Genomic DNA, 11,865 nt, shown 5'->3' on the forward strand with positions numbered 1-11,865 from the left:
TATGTATAGCTGTGGTAAGTATACTCTTCTTCTTACAGTTGTGATAAGTATAGCTACACTTTTAACAAGCATATCTGTGATAAGTACACTTGCTGTACAATACTATTTGTTAGTCATAGTAAGTCTATTCACTATCATGGTATTATTTGTTTGCTGGGCTATAATTATCCCTTAACCCTATCTGCTGCTATATTGTGTCAGACCTCAGCCTGGAGGGCTCATCTGCTTGGAGGACAACCAAGTTCAGTACATCCCTTCCCTCAGAGGGAAATCTCAATTCTCTTCCTATTTGAATGAATGTCTAAACCAAAGAACGTGCCTGCCTTGCGTGTGGCACATCCATCAAGCTGACAAATGCTAAAATGAGCAGCGGAAGCCTGTTGCAGTGTTCACAGATGGAAAATACCTGCAGTATTCAGTCAGCTACTCCATTTCCCCAGCCCGAACAAGACTGGCTTTGCATCATCTTTTCTACCATTTTGTTCTTTTTAAGGCCAGATTAAGTAAAGCCTTTCTATATGGATGTTTGCTAGTCTGAAATCAATAGAACATCTTACTGAAGACTGATGACATTTTGGCACAAGTTGCACACTTTTCTTGGGGTTTTTGGACAGCATTAGAAAAATGAGCTGTCAAAGAAAACGTGGAGAAGTGGAGAAAGGGTTCAAAAATGAAAGTTGTGCTATGTTGTATTATGAGTACAAGTCAAGGCAAAGTTCTCAGGACCTCTGAATACAAACGGCATTTTTGTGGCTTAGTTAAACAGAGGTAGGAATATGGGACTTCTGGTGTCAGAGCCAGTGGTATTCAGAGAATTCCCTTTGAAGCCCTTGTTGTTACTTCCAGATGAAATCCTAGACCAAAACAAGGGCCTCCAACACAAGAAGGACATGGAGCTGTTGGAGCAGATCCAGAGGAGGCCATGAGGGATGGAGAACCTCCCTTATCAGGACAGGCTGAGAGAGGTGGGGATCTTCAGCCTGGAGCCAGGAAGGCTCTGAGAAGACCTTATTGCAGTCTGAAGTGACTTCACAGTTTCCTGAAGGGGCCTGCAGGAAAGCTGGGGAGGGACTTTGTAGAAGGGCAGGTGGTGACAGGATGAGGGGAAATGGCTTTAAACTGGAAGAGGGCAGACTTAGACTGGATATTAGGAAGAAATTCTTTACTGTGAGGGTGGTGATGCCTTGCACAGGTCGCCCAGTGAGGCTGTGGATGCCCCCTCCCTGGAAGCACTCAAGGCCAGGCTGGATGGGGCTGTGAGCAGCCTGGGCTACACGGAGGTGTCCCTGCCTACAGCAGGGGGTTGGAACTGGGTGATCTTAAAGGATGCTTCCATTCCAAACCATTCTATGATTCTATGTACAAATCTCTTTATGCTGCTTAATGTACATATGAGGCAGAAGTAGAGCACTGCTTTCTGCAACCAGTTTTGAGATACTGCTTGTGGCAGAAGGTGAGCTTGAGGAGCACCATTCTGCTCATCTGCCCACACCCTCTGAGGGATAGCGTCTCCAGGATATCTCAGAAAGGGCTTTCCCTCCCAGCAATTAATTGATTCATTAGTCCTTCCTTTTTCCAGGAAGCATTTTACTTCCTGGACAACCATTAATGAAACTAAGTTTCAGCAGGTGACACAAAAACACAGGTGGAGGTAAAGCCCATGTGTTAAAAAACTTAAAATTAATTGCACAAAAGAGAACAGGTAGGGAAGATAAACGTATGCCTGGGATTAAAGAACACATATCAGATCGCAGATGATAACATTGTTTGAAGTATCCTTATCACATTTATAAAAATAAGCAGTGATGTTTAAATTAGGATTGTTCCCTTCCATGATAAAAAAAAAAGGCACTGAATTAGAAAAAAAATCTCCATAATAAAAAAAATCTCAGCAGTAATAACACAGAAAAATAAAGTCCATGTACACTTCTGACAGTATTAATGATCCCTTTTACAGAACTACTTTGCAAGCATGGAGAGAATAACTGCTTACATTTTTTACTAGCAGCTCTTAAAGTCAGTGTTGGTTTTGTGGGCATACAGGAAGTACACTGCTAATCGTAGAAACACATTGCTGTATTTGCAGTACTTCTACAGTACTTTTCCTGCATTCCAGCATGAGACACCAATGCTCCATCCCTGCCAGGTTCCCTTCCCTGCCCTAAGGGCTGAGCAGCGCAGCACGCACTGCTTCCAGCTGCCCTGCAGGTGCCTCTGCCCTGACACCTATCAGGAGCAGATCTTGGCCCATGCGTTCCCGACTGTGGAACAGGAACAGGCCAGAGGTGGCCAGCAGGGAGAGGGAGGTGATCGTCCCCCTCTGCTCGGCTCTTTGAGGCCCCATCTGCAGCACTGCGTCCAGGCCTGGGGCCCCCAGCACAGGAAGGACGTGGAGCTCTGGGAGCGGGTCCAGAGGAGGCACTGAGATGGTCAGAGGGCTGGAGCAGCTCTGCTGTGAGGAAAGGCTGAGGGAACCGGGCTTGTCTGGCTTGGAGAAGAGAAGGCTGCAGGGAGACCTCAGTGTGGCCTTCAGTACTTGGAGGGAGCGGATAAACAGGAGGGGGAACGGCTGTTTGTGAGGGTGGATGGTGACAGGACAAGGGGAATGGTTTTAAACTGAGGCAGGGGAGGTTTAGGGTGGATGTGAGGAGGAAGTTTTTCCCCCAGAGGGCGGTGAGGCACTGGACCAGGTTGCCCAAGGAGGCTGTGGATGCCCCATCCCTGCAGGCATTCAAGGCCAGGCTGGATGTGGCTCTGGGCAGCCTGGGCTGCTGGTTGGCGACCTGCACACAGCAGGGGGTTGGGACTGGGTGAGCGCTGTGGGCCTTTGCAACCCAGGCCGTTCTGGGATTCTATAATGATACTCCGCACATTTTCCTCCTCTTACATCCTGTCCAAAACTGGCATAACAGTTGCAGAGCAGAGGGACTTTTAAGTAGGGAAGTAATAATCCCTTCCTCTGGAATTAAAATAAAATAGAGGAAGCATCATTTCAAAGTAGTGTCGTTATTTCTAAGCAGATATTGAAATGCAGCAAGGAGCACAATCCCACATTTGCCTGAAGTGAGCAGCACATTCACCTGCAGTGGCTCCTGCCATGACAGACAGGGATGTCATCCCACCTCAGACAGCTTGTACACTTCAGAGGAACACTGATCAGATGTTTCTTACATTAATAAGGCCAGTCTGGTTCAAACCTCAACACGTGAAGTAATAACATTCATGGAATAAAGCTGAGGTAAATTATTTCTTGCTCAACAAGACAGCAACAAAACATTTCAGCTGATGGCAGGACAGGCTGAACAGCCCTCTCTGCAAGTTAACACCGGTTTTAAACAAGAGAAATTGATTTCTTTCCTCAAGCAAACGATTGCTCCCCTTCCTCTTTCAAAGCATATTATCTGCCTCCCAATAAGCGTTTCTCCCTACAATGCTGAATGGACTCTGTCAATGTAGTTACACTGTGTCAATACACACATGTTCTTCTCAGCATATGCTTATTTTCAAACACGTTGCCAGGAAGGGACAGGAAATACTGTGCTCCCAGGGACAACCCAAAGCCTCAACTAATTCTTTAAATTGAAGGTGTATCACCGAGCAGTCATCAAAGCATGCCTTTTTGAAGCTCATGGTGTATGGATCCTCCTGTACCTGTGTTTCTGGACTGAACTTGAATGGATATTTACTGATCCTCTTTGAAAGTCATGGAAGCACAGCTTCCAGCCACAGATATTAGATTTCAATTTAAGGAGCAGTTGAGTCAGGATCCAATGCTCCTCAGGAAATTGTACTCTTCCACCGATAAAAGACATTATAATTTATGAGCTTCCTTTGAACTAATGGCAAGGGAGCACTTTGTAATGAATGATTACTTCTGGTTATATTGCAGCTTTCATGGCAAACTCTGGATTGTCACCAATGCTCCTGATTGCTCTGACATGAAGTAACACCAGCTTTCCATTGTGTAAGACTAGCTGCCAAACCCCCGGCCTGAAGCTGAACGAGAAGTTTTAAATAATGTACCAATAAAGTAAATTATACAAGCAATCATTCCAGAAAGTGTCTGAACTCATCAACAAATTAGATGACAAAGAGGTCTTTTTTCAAGTAACTTAAGTAAGCAAATTGAAATGGGATTTCTTCAAGAGCTTCCTCAGCACTTTCTCAGCAGCTACCTGGGTTTCCCGAGCAATTTCATTAACTCTGGGACTTGCAAAGTCTATCATAAACACTGAAAATCCCCATTTGTTTTTTTCTCATGTGATATCAAGGCACTTTCCTTCTCCACTGGCTGCTGGGTCAGCTGGCAATGTGGGGACAACGGCCTTTCTTACATTCTCCCCTTTTGCATTAAGGGCATGGAGCAGGAGGTGAATCCACAGAGCATCACAGCCCCAGCAGACTCAGGGCTGCAGGTTGGTGCATCACTGCTGTGACCCTCAGCATCCAAAGAGGTGAGCAGGCGCTGGAGTGACCCATGCAACATGGCAAAGGATGCTTCACTGACCTTGTTTCTGCTGTCAAGTGTCATTACGTTGCCATTACCAGGGATCTCATCTCTAAAAGCCCTTATAGAGAGATCTAAGCATCTTACAGGTTTTCATTCCTATCTCCCTTTTATATTGAAGGGGACTGTCATCCTTCCTTCCATTTCAGTTAGATATGAGGAGGAAGTTTTTCAGCCAGAGGGTGGTGAGCACTGGAACAGGTTGCCCAAGGAGGCTGTGGATGCCCCATCCCTGCAGGCATTCAAGGCCAGGCTGGATGTGGCTCTGGGCAGCCTGGGCTGCTGGTTGGTGACCTGCACACAGCAGGGGGTTGGGACTGGATGAGCGCTGTGGGCCTCTGCCTTGTTCTGTGATTCTGTGATATTCAGCTATACATACATACATTCATAAAATCACCAGTACTGAGCAAACCAAACCAATCCGGGACGAGAGTGTCAGATTCATACCGACCTCATGGAAAGACCAAGATAAAAGTGTCCAAAGCCAACCATGAAGGAGACTGGCCTCTTTGAGGGGTGGAGCCAGAAGGGTCGAAACAGAAAGACAGAGTCTTATTTCAGAGTTGATCTTCGTCATGAAAATCATGAAGGGTGGTGTGTCATTCACTTTCACAGTCAGTGTCATGTCGTGCCGTTGATCTGATGTTCCATTGAAAATTCAACATGTGTGATGAGAAAGGAAAAAAGAAAAGGAAAGAAAAGAAGAGGAAAGAGAAAGGACCATATGCGGCAAAGGTGGTTTTCTTGGAGAGAATGCCCATGTTGGGTAAAAATCAGAACTTTAATCTATCCTTGTGATATAAGAGGGCATAGGACACCACCTGCTAGGGAATCAATGGGTGCTATTCATTTCAGTCTTCTTCCTGAAACAGGAAAGTCATTATATTCCTTGTTTTGCTTTATTTTCTTTAAACACAGTTTAATATCGCATGTCATTCCCAATTTCTCAGGTGATAAGTTGTCTCTCAGTTTCTTAGTTCATTTTCAACAGTGGTGTTTTCAGGATGCCTCTGCTATGAGGTATTCCTCTGCACATCAAGGATGTCCTTCATTCCCAGGCTGAGCTGTGAGGCTGTTCCAGGCTGACTTTTCCACTGGCAGACACGTTCTCCTGTGTTTATCAGCCTGTGTTCATCAGTCATTTTTGGTCACAGCTTGTCTCATTACAGCCAGGTTGCCTCTGTAAGTGCTCCCATCAAGTACGTCTGATTTGCTAAGGAGCTGGGAATTGCCTCAGCAGGCTCTCAATCATCCTCCCGATGCTCAGAATAGCACAGGCTGAGGCTATGCAGAGTGGTACATCTGAACCTGGGCACTCTTCGCCTAATCTCGGTGTGTACTCCTGCAGTAATTGCATGCATTCATCTTGTTTTGATGACACGTTCCCATTACATGACATCCTCCCAGTGTCACTGTGTGCCCCTCAGCACAGATTGGTTTGTTCTGAGGAGTAAGAGGAGCTAATAACAGTCTTCTCCCCATCACCTTTTATGACCTGGACTTTTAATATCCAAAAATGCAAGTGGTGAGGACTGTTTAGAACTACTAAGGCCCTGATCTATTTTAAAGGAAGGTTTTGAATCAGTCCAGGGCAGAGGACAATTTTCTTGTGAACTCACAATTTTGTTACGAGAAAACTTAGGATTTCTGCTGATAGAAAACCTCCTTTGGAAATCTTCCCAGCCTTCTCTATTGTGGAAAAAGAATCTGTGAATTGTAATGCAGTGAGGGAAGAGGAAACCAAACTGAACTGAACTGCTTTGAAGAGTGCAACACCCAGATCACCTTGGGGTCAACCCCATCCACAAAAGAGAATATTGAAGCACACAGCACTGAGGCAACTTTATTGAAGTCATCTAAGGACAGACACAAGCACTTGTAAATGAGACTCATCTCTCCTGTCTCTTCTCAGCAGTGCCATGTGAATTTTGAGCATCATCAGCCACTAGTTGAACACAGTAATTTTTGGACAAAGCCAAATAATAAATGTGTCTCTAGGAACTCTTCATTTTTTCCCCTTAATTTTGTGGGAAAAAGAAAATGAATTGAGCAACTGTGCTATTTGTCATGAAATGTGAACAGCCCAGGACGCGGGTGCTGTTCCTGCTGCCAGTAGACAAGTACATATTGCAAAGCCTGCATCACGTCTTAGTTACTCTGTCTTTTTTTTTTTTTTCTTCTCTTTTGTTTTTATTTTCTGTAGAAAGGGCAAATGCCAAGTGAGCCCGGAGACTGAAGTGCCCTTTCTCTTATTTGATAGCCAGAAGTTGGGCTTAGGGCTTTACACAAAATATAGAATTCTTCTACTCATCTTTCCTCAAAGACAGAAAATGTGTTCTTACTGGGGCAGGGTGGGGAAGAAAAAGAATAGGCAGGTGAAGAGGAAAATCTGTAAGTCATCTGCGGGGAAAATTTGAGCTGATGCTCTTTAGCTCAGGGATGGTGCCATGAAGATAAAGCAGGAGAAAAAAGCTGCAGTCTTTGCACCTCTGTGCCTTTTCTTGATTTGTGTCTTTGTTTCCCTGTCTGTAGAAGGGAATAATGGGTAAAATACACAAAACCCCGAACGAAAAACAGCTGACAAAGGACAGAGTAGTGCAGAGACACCTGGGGAACTGTTTGAAAAATGCTGGAGGTAGGAATAGTTACAGGGTCTGTGATAGTGCAATTGGGATCTCAAACATCACCTGGATAGAAATAGAGACTTCAGAAACGAGGCTGTGTTACTCCATGCTTCTCTGGCCATGCTCATTGTAGGGGAACTGGACAAACAATTCATGTGCTGGGCTGAATCCTTTTAAGTCACACACAGTCTGAAGGTTTGGGATTTGTTAAGAAGTTATTAAAAAGGTGGGAGCTTTTTAAAGAAATGGTAAAGTTGCATCAGTGACACTAAATTAATGTTCCTTACAAAGCAAAAGGATGAAAAAACTTTCCTAACAAAAAGTTGTAAGACGTAAAGATACCACACAGACACACAAACACAAATAGGATGTCCTGCTGATATGCACCATCCCAGCTTCACTCTAAGATAAAAAACACTGTGTTTTTTTTCCTGATGCTATTTTCTATTTCCTGTGTGGACATCAATTCTTTCTTTTTCCCCATTTAAGTTGAAAAGAATGCTGAATTTTTTTAAGTTTTCAGCACAAGTTTCTCCAGATGCATGATTTCCATTTAAAGCAGGAATATCAGAGGGCTGAATGACCAGGGATCACTGCTTAATTTTACACTTTGGATTGATATTACTGTGAGCCATATCAAATATAGATGGCAGTAAATTAGAATGGTCTGTTCTCTCTCCAAACCCACAGGTTCCACAAAGAAGGGTATTTTGTTAACTCATGAACCCAATTAGAACTCAATTAGAAATAGGTGCTGTGAATGTGTAAATGTGGTGTCTTTCTACTGGACTCTATTCAAAATTTTATACGAATTTGGGTATTTAAATTATGAATGTTCTTGATGTCCATAATAAATATTTCTTCATGAAAAGGCAAACTATAAATCAGAACAAATGCCAGGGAGATGCATTGCATACTAGAAAATTAACAACGTCTCAAAAACCTTCCTCATGAAATAATGAATTATTCAAGAGTCATTTTCTTGAGTTCAGGCTGCATTGGGTTGTACTGTCTCAATTCAGATTAGAAACTTCTGAATTGTAATGCAGTGATGTAAGTCAGCGTCTCACCCCCTGTACATAACTTACATTCGCTGTGAGGAGATGGGAACCCAGCAGGTTTGTGAGCCTTTATGGGCATTATGGGCATTTCTCAGAGGAGTGTGGGAGTAAAGATCAGGAGTGAGCGAGGATATTTTCTAAGAGCTAAGAAAGAAATACTCAAATTAGGAGCTTTGCTTATGGGTGTGATGACATAACAGCCAACACAGACTCCCTCGACGTATAATGACCTTAGAAATGAAAATCAGACTGTCTCTCTCCATGGATGGTAGAAGGAATCCAAAGGGATTGGGGAAACAAAGCCCTTAACTTGGTGATCTAAAGCTTTAGATCAGATGAATCGAGGTCTTAGTGATTTTCCAAAAGTTATGTGTGTAGTAAGTGAAACAAAACCAGGCCTTGGACCGTTTTATTGGTTCCGTAGACCCTGTAAGCACTGGAGTGATGGGCATTACACTGGAGTCTCTTTGGTTAGCACTGAGCTGGCAGAGCAGAAATGCACATTATTCTGGTGATAATTTTAAGTCTATTTCAGCAATTTCTTTCCTTAGAGATTAAATTCACAGCAGGTAAGAGAACAGCAGCTCACTGTACTCAAATGGACTTTTTTATATTGCAATAACCAAAGTATTACCTAGTTACAGCCAACAACTAATTGGATGCCATTTACCGGTATGATGGAGCTAAACTCCTTTTGATGGCTATCCATCCATCTTCTCTTGGGAGAGGCAGATGTTAACGTGCTGCAGGCAGTGCCTTGGGAGTTAAAATTGCACATCAAGAAAAAGTTTTTCTCTAAGAGGATGGAGTGGCACCTGGACTGATTGCTCAGAGAGGAGTTGACATCCCATCCCTGCAGCTCTTTAAGAACTGGCCGAGAAAGCCGTATCTGATCTGACTAGATACCAGAATGAAGAGGCTTTTCTGACCCTTGGAACAAGGCCAAAGTAGATGTCAAGTGCTATCATTTAAATTAAGGAGTAATTAAAAATAAAAATTTCTTGGCATGCTTCCTTCTACCTTAACTCTCAGATTTGTTTTCTAGCAAAGATTATGATTATAGCCAGTGTTTTAAAATAATGCGTATTTTTGCAGTTTTCCGTACTTAAGAAGGAAACGCTCATTTTCATCAAGTGAAAAGTTAAATAAATTATTGCCTGGAATTTTATAGTATTTAATGTGCCATAATTCAAAGGATACATTATCTTATCACTTATATTGCTGCACTTTGCATATTTTGCCAATACAATGTTGGACATGGTGATTTAAGAGGCGCCTACTGATTCACAGCAGAAGGAATGTTTTTGAAATAATTCCCAGCTTCTTGCCTGGTCTCAGATCATGGCTGGTGTCTCCCACTGTGTACTATGTGCCTGAAATTTGTTTGGAAATGCTCACTTTTGAGATACGATTTCCACTGCCAGTGGCTTGGAGTGGAGTTGGCTGTTTGTCTTACAGCCACAGACAGATAAATCAGTCAGGATTTAAGCAACCATGGGTTAAGTGGCATTGTTTGCTCAGTATGAAGCTGTGGCACTGCTGAGGGAGCTTTGAGGAAGCTCTGACTAACCCAGAGGGGTGCTTCTTTCTGGTAAGAGAAAACGAGTTCTGCTGGACTAAATCAGACTTCCTATGCACACGCATTTGCCTTTGGTGAAGTAGGACCATGGAAGCATCTCCCTTCCTGTCCACTTATCACATGGGTTCTTAGGGGCAGAGCAGTCATGCACACATTTTTCTGTTTCTCTCACATTATCCCTGGTCACAGTAATTCAAGCCTAAACTGAGGCATTTGGTTCTTCTCATTGTCTATGTAGGAAGAAATCAAAGTCGCACGTCCGTTAAAATCAAGAATCACATTCAAGTATTGTAGTCAGTTCTGTCCTTAAGAACATCATAGAAAGAAAGCAAATGCTTGCTCTTCAGTTCCCTTAAGAAAAATGTTCGTAATGGCTCAGAGATTTTTCTGTGAGAATACGTTTAGAAGCATCTTTTCTGTACTTCTCTGATTCCTGCAACTCTGCAGGGTTAGTGTTGGATCTGGGTTCCAGAGAGTAAAACATGTTCTAGTATATCGTACTACAGCTTGTACGAAAAATGACTTTGTATTTTATTTCAGATAACGTAAGTGAGGACCCTCTTGGTGAAAAATTTCCCTCTGGTTCGTGTTCTGCTGTCTTCTATTTCCCATCTCCACCCACTTCTGCTCCCCAGTGCATCCAAACACGCTGTTTGCAGATGTTTGAGGTTGAACATAAGTGCAGGAGGTTTTTGCCTTCTCGAGGAGCTCACTGACAGCCCGGCGTCCCCGAAGCCTGGCCAAGGGTGAGCACTTCTCTCTTTGCAAACCCCGCGCTCCCTGCAGCCTCCAGGCCCACACGGAGGGCATCATCGCAAGGTGCTGGAGGCTCCAACCCACTGGTGAGCAACTTCTGCAGGACAAAAGTGTCAAGATCGACTCTGCTTCACAAAGCAACGCAACGTGCACTTCTGTAATGTGGGGAGGCAGGAAAGAAAGAACTGATATTTCACTTTTTATGTTCGAGATTGCTAAAAACAACAAAGATTTCCATCTTGTGCAAGCTGGAATAGGGGCTGTGTCGCCCTCAGCTGACGCTGACCTGCTCTTGCTTCTCCTGAACCCGTTCTGCCTGCACACACCGTGCTGCTCTCTGAAGGTTCCTGCTCCCTTTTGTCCCCAGAAGCAACAATTAATCCTCCAAAGAAAGGACGGATTAAATAACCCACATGCTTTGGAACAGACAGCCGTGTGCTCAGCTCCACAGAGATATTTTTCATCTGTCTGTTTAATTTTTTTGCAAACATTCAGCAAATTGAAAATATAATTTCCACATTGTACAAGGTTTTTTTTTTGGCTTTCTTTTTTTGCCTAACAATCCTTGTTGTATATATAGAAAAACATGCAAATTATTCTGTAACTGCAGAGGGAGTAATCACAGAATCCCAGAACGGCCTGGGTTGCAAAGGCCCACAGCGCTCACCCAGTCCCAACCCCCTGCTGTGTGCAGGTCGCCAACCAGCAGCCCAGGCTGCCCAGAGCCACATCCAGCCTGGCCTTGAATGCCTGCAGGGATGGGGCATCCACAGCCTCCTTGGGCAACCTGTTCCACTGCCTCACCACCCTCTGCATGAAAAACTTCCTCCTCACATCCAACCTAAACCTCCCCTGGCTCAGTTTTAAACCATTCCCCCTTGATTTGTTAATACTTGTCAAGAGGGTGTGTAAGGAAGAATGTGTTTAACAGCCGTAGCTGGTATAAACAAGGGTAACCTGCTGCCCACTGCCTCACTGCCGCTGCTTCAGCAGCTCATGGCTTTGATGGCAGATTTATTGGATTGCCCCGGAGCCTGTAAGAAATCCATTTCCAACACAATCATGACAGAAAAAGTGCTTTGTATTTGTTGGGAAGTGTGTGCTGTGTGCTGTGCTTCACACTGCAAAACTGTTCGGTGGTTAGAAAAGAAAGTGGCAATCTTGTAATTAATTTCAAATGGGCAGAACCGTATTTTTAATTGACAGTTTTGTTGCGCTCAATTTTTTAACAGTCCGGTCTGTTCTGATTTTAAATATTCCTGATCAATATGATCCGATTATTTTATTTCAGTTCCCAGTTGTGATGGTTTCCAATGTCTGCCTTGGATAATCGATCAG

This window comes from Meleagris gallopavo, chromosome 2 (genome assembly GCF_000146605.3).
Source record: "Meleagris gallopavo isolate NT-WF06-2002-E0010 breed Aviagen turkey brand Nicholas breeding stock chromosome 2, Turkey_5.1, whole genome shotgun sequence".
Classification (NCBI taxonomy): Eukaryota; Metazoa; Chordata; class Aves; order Galliformes; family Phasianidae; genus Meleagris; species Meleagris gallopavo.